Source organism: Oncorhynchus kisutch, linkage group LG19 (genome assembly GCF_002021735.2).
Source record: "Oncorhynchus kisutch isolate 150728-3 linkage group LG19, Okis_V2, whole genome shotgun sequence".
Lineage (NCBI taxonomy): Eukaryota > Metazoa > Chordata > Actinopteri > Salmoniformes > Salmonidae > Oncorhynchus > Oncorhynchus kisutch.
The window spans coordinates 18,573,572-18,590,403 of record NC_034192.2 but is presented as its reverse complement, the minus strand read 5'-3'; the positions used below and the strand labels follow the sequence as shown (position 1 = coordinate 18,590,403).

General features: G+C 45.6%; 1 long non-coding RNA gene across 2 annotated transcripts in view; it reads right to left on the bottom strand.

The window, feature by feature from the left end:
• The window catches only part of LOC109864973 (uncharacterized), a 36,946-nt gene extending 20,127 nt beyond the window's left edge, over nt 1–16,819 (bottom strand). Inside the window, exons 1-4 of one of the 2 annotated variants that reach the window (XR_004204215.1) lie at nt 16,241–16,819; nt 15,491–15,653; nt 4,569–4,716; nt 2,939–3,082 (exon numbers count right to left, since the gene is read on the bottom strand). This is a non-coding gene — a long non-coding RNA (uncharacterized LOC109864973). Of the gene's footprint in view, nt 1–2,938; nt 3,083–4,568; nt 4,717–15,490 lie in introns of both variants that reach the window. The other variant, XR_002251520.2, reaches the window with a different exon arrangement.
• Nucleotides 16,820–16,832: the final 13 nt, after the last annotated feature.

The following is a 16,832-nucleotide window of genomic DNA, read 5'->3' as shown; positions in this document are numbered from 1 at the left end:
GACAAATAAATATTTAATACATTTTAGAATAAGGCTGTAACGTAACAAAATGTGGCAAAAGTCAAGGGGTCTGAATACTTTCCGAATGCACTGTATGTCCATGCCACTATAGTGCAATTTAGACAAAACCGTCATTAACCTCCATCTATCACAACTTTTGGGCACCAGTAGGGTTCCGCCGGCAGAGGGCGGCTTGAGAACGTTCATAACAATGGCATGAAAAGACCCAGTGACAGTAGTGCAACCTATGAATAGCAGCATTTGTTGAGCATTTGTCTATTTTGCCAGCTCTCAGACTGTCTGTCTGTCTGTCTGTCTGTCTGTCTGTCTGTCTGTCTGTCTGTCTGTCTGTCTGGGAGTTCCAGACGTGGCTGGGAGGAGTGGTGGTGGCCACTGGAGGGCAACTTTACTAGAGCGTATGTAGGAGCTCATCGTCATGAAGTTCATGGATCAGAAATAGGAATTACTTCTATTTTAGCCCTTGGCAACGCAGATGCTCGTTGGCGCGCGCGAGCACTGTGGGTGCAATAATTTAATAACATATTTTGCGACATTCGCGCACGTGACGTGTCCAGTCTGGTCAGCATGTTAGCCTCTCTGCTGTTCGTCTTCTGTTGCCCCGTACCCTTTGTATACACTCACCTTTCATGTGTCCCGTATCAGGCACGTGTCTCACAGTCCCTTGTCTTCCATTTCCAGGCCCACCCCTACTCCCGTGTCGTCGATGGCCATCCGGTATACACGGTGAGACGCCTCCTGAGGGTTCGACCACGGGGCAGAGGTTTCCAGTACCTGGTTGACTGAGAGGGTTATGGCCTGGAGGAGAGGTGCTGGGTCCCCGCTAGAGACATCCTGGTCCCCGCTAGAGACCTCATCGCCGACTTCCACCACTGGCACCCCGGTCAACCAGGTATGCGCCCAGGTAAGACGCCAGGTGGTGCCCCTAGAGGGGGGTAACTGTCACGCCCTGATCTATTTCACCTGTCTTTGTGCTTGTCTCCACCCCCCTCCAGGTGTCGCCCATCTTCCCCATTATCCCCTGTGTACTTACACCTGTGTTTTCTCTTTGTCTGTTGCCAGTTCGTCTTGTTTGTCAAGCTTGCCAGCGTTTGTCCTGTCAGATCCTGTTTTTTCCTCGTTTCTCTTTTTCTCGCCCTCCTGGTTTTTGACCCTTGTCAGTCCTGACCCTGAACCCGCCCACCTGATCACTCTGCCTCTGACCCTGAGCCTGTCTGTCGTCCTGTACCTTTGCCTCTGTTGCTGTAATAAACATTGTTACTTCGACACGGTCTGCATCTGGGTATTTCCTTATCCTGATACTAATTCATATTTATTTAATGTACAGGTTCCACTTCGCCCAAGATTACAATCCAGACTAAGAATTTGCAAAAGTTAAGATCATAATATTATTATATGGATAGAGTGGACCTGATCCTAGATCAACACTACTATGGTGGCGAATTCTCTCTCGCCATCATCTTTTTTTAAAACTTCATATTGACCCCGTGGTCGATGATTAGCAGATGCGTTTGAGTGGACATACAGATCTGGGACTAGGCTAACAACAGAAGCTCTTCTCAACTATTGGCAAGAATTTAATTCACATCCATTCACCATGAGCGATGCTTTATTCCGCATTCAATACTTCTATTGCAGGAGAGATAAGCACCTATCAGATCCCCCTGCTGACAGTCGCTGAGGCCAGGAAGAAGTTCGTCTGCCGAAGTAGGAGACAACTTCGTCATCATAAAGCGCTCTACTGACCGAGGTAGACTATGCTTTGAGTAGCAACTGATTGATTGACTGACAGGCAGTCAGAGACACAAACTCTAACATTTGACTTGACCTTATATTGGACAGCACTCTACTCACATATCCTCCCCTCTCTCTTTCCCTCCCTTTCATCTTCCCCTGTCTCTACCCTAGGTGCCAAGTGGTCTCCCATGTCCTTCATAGTGGCTTCAGCTGGACCCCACCACATAACCTCTTGGTCAGCTGGACCCCACCACATAACCTCTAGCCAGGTGAATCAAGAGTGTCACCAGAGATGAAAAAGCTTTTATGTTTACATCGCAGTTAATGAGCATTTCTCTTTTGACAAGATAGTCCATCCACCTGTCTAGTGTGGCATATCAAGAAGCTCATTAAACAGCATGATCATCACACAGGTATACCTTGTGCTGGGGACAATAAAAGGCCACTCTTAAATGTGCAGTTGCCACTGATGTCTCAAGTTGAGGGCGCATGCAATTGGCATGCTGACTGCAGGAATTCCCACCAGAGCTGTTGCCAGATAATGTTATGTTCATTTCTCTACCATAAACCACCTTCAACTTTGTTTTAGAGAATTTGGCAGTACCTCCAACCTGTCTCACAACCGCAGACCACGTGTACGGCGTGGTGTTAACGCTGTAAAAAGCCAAATCAAATCAAATGTTACGCTCATAATAATATAACACATAATATAACATTGATAATTATTAATAATTGATATCAACACCCATTTTGAGTTACTTTGCCCATGGGAGAAGTATATCTTGCCCCCCTTAGTCCTTTTCTAAAATTGTTGAATTTTTGGTTAAATTGGATAAAATGCAGTTCCTCGGCTAGCAGTATCTTTTCCTTTTCTCCATTTGTCATTAGTTGCCTGGTTCTCTCCACCTGGTCTAATATGTTCATTCTTAACCCATCATTTTACTGGGCACCGTTATAGAAACAATTTCCTCTTATAGTTTCTAAAATCACATCCCTCTCTTAACAAAAATACTTTGATCATTTTTCATAATGCACAACGCAGAGGATGAAAACTTTTTACATGTACTGCGTATATTTATCAAGTTCAAATAAAATTGTATTTGTCACATGCTTCGAATACAACAGGTGTGATGTAGAGAGTTCTGGGCGTACTCTGCCCAAGGAAGGAAACGTGCCCACTCACCCCAGATGTGAGGCTAACCGTGACCCCGTGCTTCTCCAAGAAGGCCCTCCATACATGGGATGTGAATTGGAGGCCACTGTCCAAGACGATGTCCTCTGGAAGGCCATAATGCCGGAAGACCTGTTGGAAGAGTGCCTCAGCGACCTGGAGAGCAGTGGGAAGACCAGGAAGAGGGGTTAAATGACATGACTTGGAGAATCTATTCACTACCACCAGAATGGTGGTGAAACCATCAGAAGGGGGAAGATCAGTAACAAAGTCAATGGATCGATGGGACCAAGGTCACTGAGGCACGGGAAGTGGCAGGAGCTTCCCTGCTGGAGCATTCCGGGGGGACTTTGTTTGAGCACACATGGAACAGAAGTTGACATACTGCGTAACATTCTGAACCAAGGTGGGCCACCAGTATTTCTCAGTGATGGAATGGATGGTGCGAGAAATACCTGGATGTCCAGCGACAACAGCTGAGTCTGCCCAGGTCAGCAGCCGATCCCTTATCCCTGTGGGAACGTAGACGCGGGAGGACAATTCCGGGGTGCGGGTTCCCTCTCTAGAGCCTGGCGGATGTCCACATCTACATTCAAAACCACTGGACCCACGACTCGGGAGGATGGGATTATGGGTTTCCCTCTGGACAGGAGCCTCTCTTGAATTGTGGTGCCTAACATACCCTCGTAAAACTGACTATCCTACCGATCCTTGACTTTGGCGATGTCATTTACAAAATAGCCTCCAACACTCTACTCAGCAAACTGGATGCAGTCTAACACAGTGCCATCTGTTTTGTCACCAAAGCCCCATATACTACCCACCACTGCGACCTGTATGCTCCCGTTGGCTGGCCCTCACTTCATATTGATCGCCAAACCCACTGGCTTCAGGTCATCTATACGTCTTTGCTAGGTAAAGCCCCGCCTTATCTCAGCTCACTGGTCACCATAACAACACCCACCTGTTGCACGCACTCCAGCAGGTATATTTCACTGGTCACCCCCAAAGCCAATTCCTCCTTTGGCAGCTTTTCCTTCCAGTTCTCTGCTGCCAATGACTGGAACAAACTGCAAAACTCACTGAAGCTGGAGACTCATATCTCCCTCACTAACTTTAAGCACCATCTGTAAGAGCAGCTCAAAGATCACTGCACCTGTACATAGCCCATCTGTAAATAGCCCATCCAACTACCTCATCCCAATACTGTTATTTATTTTGCTCCTTTGCACCTCAGTATCTCTACTTGCACACTCATCTTCTGCACATTTATCACTCCAGTGTTTAATTGCTATATTGTAATTATTTCGCCACTATGGCCTATTTATTGCCTTTACCTCCCTTATCCTACCTCATTTGCACACATTGTATATAGACTTGTTCTATTGTATTATTGACTGTATGTTTGCTTATTCCATGTGTAACTCTGTGTTGTTGTTGTTTGTGTCGGACTGCTTGGCTTTATCTTGGCCAGGTTGCAGCTGTAAATGAGAACTTGTTCTCAACTAGCCTACCTGGTTAAATAAAGGTTAAATAAAAAAATAAAAAATTATAGATACAGGACAGGGCATCGGCGTTGATGTTCTTAGAACCTGGGCGATAGGTCAGCGTGAAGTCAAACCTGGTGAAGAAGAGGGCCCACCTGGCTTGGCGCAGATTCAGTCTCCGTATGTACTCAGGGTTCCGATGGTCGGTGAGGATGACGAATCGTTCCTTGGCATCCTCCAGCTACTTCATCGCCGAGAGCTCCGATCGCCGATTTCATAATTGCTCTCTGCGGGGCACAGTTTCTCGGAGAAGAAAGCACAAGGATACAATTTTAGTGGGTCTCCCCTGTCGTTGTGACCAAACTTCCCCCAGACCCACCTCCGATGCGTCTACCTCAACCACAAAAGGTAGAGTGGGATCCCCACTAAAAACATTTCTCATAAGAAACTAGCTCCCTGGTACACAGAAAATACCCGAGCTCTGAAGCAAGCTTCCAGAAAATTGGAACGGAAATGGCGCCACACCAAACTGGAAGTCTTCCGACTAGCTTGGAAAGACAGTACCGTGCAGTACCGAAGAGCCCTTACTGCTGCTCGATCATCCTATTTTTCTAACTTAATTGAGGAAAATAAGAACAATCCGAAATTCCTTTTTGATACTGTCGCAAAGCTAACTAAAAAGCAGCATTCCCCAAGAGAGGATGACTTTCACTTTAGCAGTGATAAATTCATGAACTTCTTTGAGGAAAATATTATGATTATTAGAAAGCAAATTACGGACTCCTCTTTAAATCTGCATATTCCTTCAAAGCTCAGTTGTCCTGAGTCTGCACAACTCTCCCAGGACCTAGGATCAAGAGAGACGCTCAAGTGTTTTAGTAATATATCTCTTGACACAATGATGAAAATAATCATGGCCTCGAAACCTTCAAGCTGCATACTGGACCCTATTCCAACTAAACTACGGAAAGAGCTGCTTCCTGTGCTTGGCCCTCCTATGTTGAACATAATAAACGGCTCTCTATCCACCGGATGTGTACCAAACTCACTAAAAGTGGCAGTAATAAAGCCTCTCTTGAAAAAGCCAAACCTTGATCCAGAAAATATAAAAAACTATCGGCCTATATCGAATCTTCCATTCCTCTGTTGCGCAGCAACTTACTGCCTTCCTGAAGACAAACAATGTATACGAAATGCTTCAGTCTGGTTTTAGACCCCATCATAGCACTGAGACGGCACTTGTGAAGGTGGTAAATGACATTTTAATGGCATCGGACCGAGGCTCTGCATCTGTCCTCGTGCTCCTAGACCTTAGTGCTGCTTTTGATACCATCGATCACCACATTCTTTTGGAGAGATTGGAAACCCAAATTGGTCTACACGGACAAGTTCTGGCCTGGTTTAGATCTTATCTGTCGGAAAGATATCAGTTTGCCTCTGTGAATGGTTTGTCCTCTGACAAATCAACTGTAAATTTCAGTGTTCCTCAAGGTTCCGTTTTAGGACCACTATTGTTTTCACTATATATTTTACCTCTTGGGGATGTTATTTGAAAACATAATGTTAACTTTCACTGCTATGCGGATGACACACAGCTGTACATTTCAATGAAACATGGTGAAGCCCCAAAATTGCCCTTGCTAGAAGCATGTGTTTCAGACATAAGGAAGTGGATGGCTGCAAACTTTCTACTTTTAAACTCGGACAAAACAGAGATGCTTGTTCTAGGTCCCAAGAAACAAAGAGATCTTCTGTTGAATCTGACAATTAATCTTAATGGTTGTACAGTCGTGTCAAATAAAACTGTGAAGGACCTCGGCGTTACTCTGGACCCTGATCTCTCTTTTGAAGAACATATCAAGACCATTTCAAGGACAGCTTTTTTCCATCTATGTAACATTGCAAAAATCAGAAACTTTCTGACCAAAAATGATGCAGAAAAATTAATCCATGCTTTTGTCACTTCTAGATTAGACTACTGCAATGCTCTACTTTCCGGCTACCCGGATAAAGCACTAAATAAACTTCAGTTGGTGCTAAATACGGCTGCTAGAATCCTGACTAGAACCAAAAAATGTGATCATATTACTCCAGTGCTAGCCTCTCTACACTGGCTTCCTGTCAAAGCAAGGGCTGATTTCAAGGTTTTACTGCTAACCTACAAAGCATTACATGGGCTTGCTCCTACCTATCTCTCTGATTTGGTCCTGCCGTACATACCTACACGTACGCTACGGTCACAAAACGCAGGCCTCCTAATTGTCCCTAGAATTTCTAAGCAAACAGCTGGAGGCAGGGCTTTCTCCTATAGAGCTCCATTTTTATGGAACGGTCTGCCTACCCATGTCAGAGACGCAAACTCGGTCTCAACCTTTAAGTCTTTACTGAAGACTCATCTCTTCAGTGGGTCATATGATTGAGTGTAGTCTGGCCCAGGAGTGGGAAAGTGAACGGAAAGGCTCTGGAGCAACGAACCGCCCTTGCTGTCTCTGCCTGGCCGGTTCCCCTCTTTCCACTGGGATTCTCTGCCTCTAACCCTATTACAGGGGCTGAGTCACTGGCTTACTGGGGCTCTCTCATGCCGTCCCTGGAAGAGGTGCGTCACCTGAGTGGGTTGATTCACTGATGTGGTCATCCTGTCTGGGTTGGCGCCCCCCCTTGGGTTGTGCCATGGCGGAGATCTTTGTGGGCTATACTTGGCCCTGTCTCAGGATGGTAAGTTGGTGGTTGAAGATATCCCTCTAGCGGTGTGGGGGCTGTGCTTTGGCAAAGTGGGTGGGGTTATATCCTTCCTGTTTGGCCCTGTCCGGGGGTGTCCTCAGATGGGTCCACAGTGTCTCCTGACCCCTCCTGTCTCAGCCTCCAGTATTTATGCTGCAGTAGTTTGTGTCGGGGGGCTAGGGTCAGTTTGTTATATCTGGAGTACTTCTCCTGTCCTATTCGGTGTCCTGTGTGAATTTAAGTGTGCGTTCTCTAATTCTCTCCTTCTCTCTTTCTTTCTCTCTCTCGGAGGACCTGAGCCCTAGGACCATGCCCCAGGATTACCTGACATGATGACTCCTTGCTGTCCCCAGTCCACCTGGACGTGCTGCTGCTCCAGTTTCAACTGTTCTGCCTTATTATTATACGACCATGCTGGTCATTTATGAACATTTGAACATCTTGGCCATGTTCTGTTATAATCTCCACCCGGCACAGCCAGAAGAGGACTGGCCACCCCACATAGCCTGGTTCCTCTCTAGGTTTCTTCCTAGGTTTTGGCCTTTCTAGGGAGTTTTTCCTAGCCACTGTGCTTCTACACCTGCATTGCTTGCTGTTTGGGGTTTTAGGCTGGGTTTCTGTACAGCACTTTGAGATATCAGCTGATGTACGAAGGGCTATATAAATAAATTTGATTTGATTTGATCCCATGATCTTATCGCATCTGTCACGCCCTGTCCTTAGTTATCTATGTGTTCTGTATTATTTTGGTCAGGTCAGGGTGTGACAAGGGTGGGTATATGTGTTTTTGTCCTGTCTAGGGTTTTTGTATGTTTATGGGGTTTTACTAGTCTAGGGGTTTATTTGTCTATGGTTGCCTGGATTGGTTCTCAATCAGAGGCAGCTGTTTATCGTTGTCTCTGATTGGGGACCATATTTAGGTAGCCATATTCCTTTGGTATTTTGTGGGTTATTGTCGATGGTTAGTTGCATGTCAACACTCGTTATATATAGCTTCACGGTCGTTTTGTTGATTTGTTTAGTTTGTTCAGTGTTCTCTTTTATTAAAGAGGAATGTATTCATATCACGCTGCGCCTTGGTCTCCTCGTTATGACGAACGTGATAGAATAACCCATCAAACCTGGACCAAGCAGCGTGAAAGGGAGGAACAGCGCTTGGTGGAAAAATGGACCTGGGACGAAATACTGGACGGTAAAGGATCCTGGACGTGGGAGGAGATTTTTGGCAGGAGAGGATTGCCTACCATGGAGGCAGGTGGAAACAAAGCAGGAGGAACGGAGAAGTAAGAGAGGTCAGCAACAACGTCGGGGAGGTAGGCCACAGAAACCCCAAGATTTTTTTGGGGGGGGGCACATGGAGCAGTCGGCGAAGTTGAGGGGTGAGTCTGAGATTGTCGAGGAGTTATTGGACAGATTGGAGGAGAGTGAAGGGAGGGGAGATTATGAGACATTCGAGGAGTTGTTGATGAAATTGGAGGAGAGTGAAGAGAGAGAGCTGTTGGTTTGGCGTAGTATGCATGGCATTCGCCCTGAGGAGCATGTTAGCTGTCCAATGCCACCTGTGTCAGTTCCTCGTATTCATCCTGAAACGTGTTAAAGTTCCAGAAAAATTGATGCCGGCTATACACACCAGGTCTCCAGTGTACCGTCACAACCCGGTGTGTACTGTTCCTGCTCCCCACACTCGCCCTGAGGTGCGTGTCCCCAGCCCGGTACCACCAGTGCCGGCACCACGCACCAGGCTTCCTGTGCGTCTCCAGAGCCCAGTACGCCCTGTTCCTCCTCTCCGCACTCGCCCTGAGGTGCGTGTCACCAGCCCGGGGTCTCCAGCGACGGTCCCCAGTCCGGGGTCTACAGGAAAGGTTCCCAGTCCGGGGTCGCCAGCGATGATCCGCAGCAATGAGCCTCCGCCGATGATCCACGGGTCAGTGCTACAAGGGCGGATGGCTCAATGTAAAGAAGGGGGGCGGTGTCCAGAACCAGAGCCGCCACCAAAGTTAGATGCCCACCCAGACCCTCCCATATATGTTTAGGTTTGCGGCAGGGAGTCCGCACCTTTGGAGGGGGGGGGGGTTTATATGTCTATGGTTGCTTAGATTGGTTCTCAATCAGAGGCAGCTGTTTATCGTTGTCTCTGATTGGGGACCATATTTAGGTAGCCATATTCCTTGGGTATTTTGTGGGTTATTGTCTATGGGTGCATGTCAGCACTCGTTATATATTGTTTCACTGTCGTTTTGTTGTTTTGTATAGTTTGTTCAGTGTTCTCTTTTATTAAAGAGGAATGTAATTCATATCACGCTGCGCCTTGGTCTCCTCATTATGAGGAACGTGATAGCATCTACCTTCTTGTCCTCCATCCTTACTCACTGCAGGGCTGATTTGGTAGCCCAAAAAGGAGACAGCTCTCTGGTGGAATTGGCAATTCTCCGCCTTGATGAACAGGTGGTTAGCCAAGAGGCGTTCCAGAACTGCTCGAACGTGAGTGATGTGATTTCCCCGGTTGTTCGAGAAGATCAGGATGTCATCGATGAACACAATCACCTGACGTCCGAGCATGTCCCTGAACACCTGGAATGCCTGGAACACTGACGGAGCATTGGCTAAGACAAAGGGCATAACCAAGTACTCGTAGTGACCAGACATCGCGCTGAACGCCGTCTTACACTCATCCCCCTCCCAAATGAGATTGTAGGCACTCCGCAGGTCCAGTTTGGTGAAGAACCAGGCCCCTGCGGTGCTGTTCGATGGCTGACGGCACCAGCGAGAGAGGGTACTGATATTTCATGGTGATGTCATTTAGTCCACGGTAATCGATACAAGGGCGTAATCCTCCCTTCTTCTTGGCCACGAAGAAGAAACCAGCCGATGCAGGGGACGTGGACCTGCGGATGAAACCCTGTTGGAGCGCCTCTTGAATGTAGTCCTCCATGGCCTGTGTCTCAGCCACCGACAGAGAGTAGATGTGTTTGCACGGAGGTGTAGCACCGGAAAACAGGTCAATGGCACAGTCCCAGGGGCGATGTGGAGGGTGACAGGTAGCGCAGGTCTTGGAGAATACCTCCAAGATGTTGGGCTGGAGGGCATCCACAGGTTTCTCAACCCACGTGGAACCACAGGGGGCAGGAAAGCAGGTCTTCCGGCATTCAGGTGAACAGTCAGTGATTCTCATCCTCGACCATGAGATGGTAGGGTTATGGTGCTGAAGCCAAGGTAGGCTGAGGATGATCTTGTGAACTGGTGCACTGGTGATGAAGAAGGGGATGTTTTCTTGGTTATTGGGCTCCATGGTGAAGGTGAGTAGTTGGGTGATGTGTGTGATGGTTCCAGATCCCAGAGGCTGACAGTCGAGACCTTGAACCGGAAAAGGAGAGGGAAATGGGTAGGTAGTAATATTGACAGAGGAGGCAAAGGTCTGATCCGTAAAGTTCCCCGCAACACCGGAATCCACTAAAGCTGTAGATACGGGGCACGAGGGACAGTCAGCCAGAGTGATGGGTACTAAAAAGAGTCTAACAGGAAGAGCAGTAGATGGAATACTCACTTCTGGTCCAGTGGATGTAACATCATGTGACCGTCCCTCTGCTCTAGTGGATCCCGGATTCTGAAGTATCGGACACTGCTGGTGTTTGTGCCTTCCCTGGCCACAGTACAGACAGAGCCCCAGCTGTATTCGTCTGCGTCATTCCGCCGCGGGAAGGCATGTGACCCCTACCTCCATGGGTTCAGGCTCTGATCCTGAACACTTGCCGAAGGAGGGAGAGAAGTGATGGAGATGCCGATGCTCCCGGAGGAGCAATGAGTGCGTCCAGGGTGAGGTTGTCATCTCGGCAGACAAGTTCTGTCTGGACCTCCTCGCGCAGAACTCTTCTAAAGATTGTGCTTAGCGCTAGCTCATTCCATCCACTGGAAGCTGCTACTGTCCGGAAGGTAAGCGCATACTCAGCAGCCGTCTGATTCCCCTGCTGGATGTGAAGCAGACGCTCACCTCCCTCTCTGCTGGCAGGATGATCGAAAATACATTTAAACAAAGCTATGAACCCCTCATAAGACTCAAGCTCCTCCTCTCCTCTCTCCCAGACAGCCGGAGCCCATTCCAATACCCGCCCAGTCAACAGAGAAATAACCGTGGCAACCTTAGACCTCTCGGTGGTGGGAGCTCCCATCTGATGTGCGAAATAGAGGGAGCACTGAATGAGGAAGCCACGGCATTTGGATGGTGTCCCATTATATTTCTCCAGGAGGGATAGACGGGCATCGCTGACCTGAATGGGTTGCTGAATGGGCTGATGTGCTGACTCGTTGGGTAGACTGGCTCTAGAATATACTCCTCTGTTGAGATCTTGTAGACTGCGGAGAACATCTTCGGAGTTGAGCCAACTGATCATAGTGTTGACAAAGAAGGTCACCTTGTTCATTGATCGTCTGGGAGATGTCTGGTTGTCCTGCTGCTTCCATATTTTGAGTTGGTATTCTGTAATGATGGGGCGGTGAGTTGGAAGCAGATGCAACGTTTAATAAAACTACAAAACCAAGAACACGACACTAACATAAGGTAGTACGCCGATAAACAATACCAACAGGTGAGTGAACATGGGCTACGGCCGTCTTGGAGGAAATTATGAAGGTAATGGAGTCTAGGTGTGAATCATAATGATTCACATGTGCACATTATGATGAGTGCCAGTGTGCATTATGATGAATCCCAGGACCGGTGGTTAGTACTCTGGTGACGTCGTAGGCCGGAGGGGAGGAGCAGGAGCAGACGTGACATCCGGGTTAAGTGGTTATTGTGTCAAAAAGTAGTGCGGAGGGTTGTGGTTGGGTTGTGTTTCGGAGGACGCACGGCTCTCGACGTTTGCCTCTTCCGAGTCCGTACAGGAGTTGAAGCGATGAGACAAGACTGTAACTACCAATTGAATACCACGAAATTGGGGAGAAAATGGTGTAAAAATAAATATATATATATATATATATATATATATATAACAAATAAATAAAAGACATGTCACCAGAGGTCTCTTCACATTCCCCAAGTCCAGTACAGACTATGGGAGGCGCACAGTACTACATAGAGCCACGGCTACGTGGAACTCTATTCCACATCAGATGACTGATGCAAGCAGCAGAATCAGATTTAAAAAACAGAAAAATACTCCTTATGGAACAGCGGGGACTGTGAAGAGACACACACGCATACACATGCTAACACGCACACTTTCTACACATGTACACATGGATTTTGTATTGTAGGTATGTGGTAGTAGAGTAGTGGCCTGAGAGCTCCTACTTAATGTGTTGTGAAAAGTGTTATGAATTGTAATGTCATGTAATATTTTTAATTGTATATAACTGCCTTAATGTTGCTGGACCCCAGAAAGAGTACAAAATACAAATGTCCTAAGTGGAAATTCAACAAAGGTGTTTTGTGGATTGACTAAACGTGTGGTCCATTCCTTCCAGGTGGCAAAGCTGTTGCTGCTGCACAGGGCTAATAAGGATCACAGTAATGTTTCAGACTACACTCCTCTCAGCCTGGCCCACTCAGGGGGCTGCATCAACATCCTCCTAAACGCTGGTGCTGTGTGTACAGTATAATCACCCCTGTCCACATGTTATGTTTCATAGGGATGTGTATCATTCCCTTTCAAGAATATTTGATACATAGCTACATATATGGGCTCTGATACGATACAGGAACGATTCGGGTTTGATTAGAGAAATTAATGATGCGATTCAGTTCGATGCAATATGACATGGTTTGATGCACTTACATTTGTTGCTTAAACACATTCATTTTCCATTCTAAAGTAATCTGCTGTAAATGAGCTGGATCTCTCTGAGCTGGTGTGTGTGTGTGTGTGTGTGTGTGGGCAGCTGAGCTATAAGGGAAACTCGGAATCTACCACCCCACTATCAGCCCATTGCTGATTAAAAGTGTTAGAGCTAGTAATGTATCAATACTTATCTTAAAAAATGTACTATAACATAGCCAGCGAATATATAGCACAACTTTGGATTTGACCCTGTCTCATAATAGAATGGTTTAGACTGTTTGGAAGTTTTGACAGACTCTGGATTGAGCAACTCTTCTTCTCCCGTTTCGATCATGCACTTTTTTGGTAGCTTCGATCATGCACTCTTTTGTCCTCATGAAATTCTGAACTTTACCCTGTATATCTGAAAATGACCATGCATATTGATTGCTTCAAGTAAAACTACCAAAACTATTGCTGATGGAGAACCTGAACAATTGAAATTAAATCTAATGTAAACCCTGATCAGAATGTAGCCTACCTATAGCCAGATTGCGAGTTGTGCCTCCAGCGGTAGTTTAGGCTACTTTTATTCCAGTAAAACACCCTTTTGAACAGCGCATTTGATAAAAAATAACCTAGAATATGACATTGGTTGTCACTCAACTAATAAAGCATAATACTGCGCAAACCATTTTACAAACATTTCAATGCTGAAGGAGATGCACAGATGTGCCAGATCAGGTATAGGCCTACCTCTCCGTAGTCAACATGCAAAGCTGTAGACAGCGCTCAGTTTGACAAAGCTACTGATATTGCCAGGAGTTGTTCTTCATGCAAAATGACTTGTAGATCAATGACTGTCAACATACAGTGAGCTCCAAAAGTGTTGGGACAGTGACAATTTTGTTGTTGTGTTGGCTCTGTACTCCAGCACTTTGGATTTGAAATGATACAATGGACTATAAGGTTAAAGTGCAGACTGTCCGCTTTAATTGGATGGTAATTGTAATCCATATCAAATAATCCATGAAATTACAGCACCTTTGTACATTTTAGGGGACCAAAAGTATTGGAACAAATTAGCTTATGCATCTTAAAGTAGTCAAGCAGTTAGTATTTGGTCCCATATTCCTAGCACTCAATGATTACATCAAGCTTGTGACTCTACAAACTTGTTGGATGCATTTGCTGTTTGTTTTGGTTGATTTCAGATTATGTTGTGCCCAATAGAAATGAATGGTAAATAATGTATTTTAGGGAGGTAGATAGAAAGTAATTTGAACAAAAACATTTAGTGAAGTGGCGATTCGTAACATTTGAATCGATACTACATTTGGATCAGTTTGGGGTACTATTTATATCCTCATTTCTGAGTGCAATGTTTACAGTAGGCAAAAAGCATCAACCATGGCTTTTATTACACCCCGTACAAGTTGGTGGCGGTAACGACAATTTGTATTGCTTTTTTATTGTGCTGTAACTAAAACTAAAAGATCTTCTGACATTTTACCCAGCTAGCAACGATGTCATATTGAATGACTGCCCAGAATCGGCCCATTCTGTCTGCCAGAAATAAGTCGATCCTGCAGGTGTATCGCCAGAGTCCCCTCAGAAGTGTCCTGATGCAAATTCATATTATCCTTCAACCCCCCTGATAGTTGTAAACTAACAACCTGAAACAATTAACAAGTAGACATTTAGTCATTGCTCAGAATTATATTTTATACAAAAAAAAAAAAAAATATATATATATATATTATTACAATTTATACAACAAAATGCTTTGTAGGGAGTAGGGAACATAGCCCTGAGCCACACAGCCACCACAGCAGTGTCCCCTTATACACACAAATACAATAAAAATAAAACATAAACTACAGCCTCAAATCACAGCAATTCATACAACAAATCACAGGGTAGGGAGCAGAGCACCATCTACAACATAATACATATTCACTCAGATTGAAGTCACATGTTATGCCCGGGATATGAGGGTTGTAAGTAAGCATTTCACTATAAGGTCTACTACACCTGTTGTATTCGGTGCACAATAAACTTGGATTTGAATTGATTTGATTGGTCACAGCTCTGAGATGGACCAGACTAAAGGAGAGAGGAAATGTGAATAGTTTGGACTTTAGCGAGAAGCAAATGCCGAACTACACACACTGCTGGTTATAACACTGTAATAACTCACTCAGAGACGAGTTGCAGGTCTGAGCAATGAGACTGGAGAGGAATGGTACTCTGACTGAAATGACACTCACTCTCATACTGAAGGTAGACTGTAACAGTAATTACGTGTTGATGAGGAGCTCACAGAACTTGTAGTGGCCCTTGTCTGCAGCAATGGTGCACACGGTGTCTTGGGAGGTTTGGACAGGTGGCGTAAGCGCTCTTGGCCAGTAGCACATGCCCCATCTCAGTATAGCCATCTGACACAGCCTCCATGAGAGGAGTTTGACCAATCAGAGAGAACGTATGGGTCAGTGACATACTGCACCAAACAGTCTAACACCAAACATCATTCCTAATGTCTTTGACTCTAGCCCAGATAACATAACATGTCAGGTTCAGCCGATGATGGCTGCTCTCACCTTGACGCAGTGCTCCACGTTGGCAGGCCAGGGTCTGTGCTGTGTTACGTTTGGTCTCGATCTGAGTGTTGATGTCTGAGCCCATGTCCAGCAGCAGCTTGACCGCAGGGACGTGACCATTCATGGCAGCCATCAGAGGATAGATACCCAGTGTCTTCTAATCCTGAAAGGAAGCAAATACACAGTGAGATTGGAACAGACAAGGAGAGTAGGAAACATTAGGGATGTAACGATTCATGATAGGTATTGGTCCCCGGTTCAAATGTTTAAGATTTGAGTGCATTGGTCCCCAGGACCCCAAACTGATCCAAATGTACCAAATGTTCCGAATCACCGGTTCAAATTACTTTCTTTCTACCTTCCTAAAATACATTATTTATCATTCATTTCTATTGGGCACAACATAAACTGAAAAACAAGCAAAACAAACAGCAAATGCATCTAACAAGTTTGCAGAGTCAGACCAAAAAGCAAATGAATGAAACAAAGCAATATTATCGAAATCAAATACTTCGAGGAGCACATGAACGCAGCATAACCACATGGGAAGGTGGTAATTACTCGTTGCAATTTGGATACATTCACACATGCTTTGAACTCGTTGAAACGCCGATTGGCTAATGGCCAACCAGCTGGTCAACCATAAACTACAAGAACAGCTATCAATCATGCTTGTCAAGAAAATACAGTGTGAAAAAATATATATGAATAGATTGCTATTATAAATAATGTTTAGTTGTTACACTTAACTGCCGAAAAATCTGTTATGGAGATCATTTCCTGATACTGCTTTCATTTCCTGATACAGTGCTAGAGGCGTCACTACAAACACTCTGGTTCGAATCCAGGCTGTATCACAACTGGCTGTGATTGGGAGTCCCATAGTGCGGCGCACAATTGGCTCAGCGTTGTCCCGGTTTATAAATAAATAAGAATTTGTTCTTAACTGACTTGCCTAGTTACATTAAAAAAACGAAGAGGCCATAATGGGAGAGAAGTCGGAGTTCATGCAGCGTTCCATTCAACTGGGAACTCGGGAATCTCTGAACATCTGACCTCAGTGTGTTCAATACAACTTGCAATTCGGAAAAATGTGTTTCGAATTGGAAAATTTGTTTTGAACGGTCATCCAACTCGAAATTCCAAGTCGGAAACTTGGATCATCCTCGAGCTCCGAATTCTCCGACCTCAATATCCCTTACGTCACGATTTGACCTCTTTTCCCCCCCGAATCCGAGTGGTCTTGAAAGCGCGACTTGTGAGGATGTTTTTTTCCCCACTTGGTTAAGAACGGAGTACCTTACAAAACTACAACAAATTTACCATAAATGTTGATGTACAC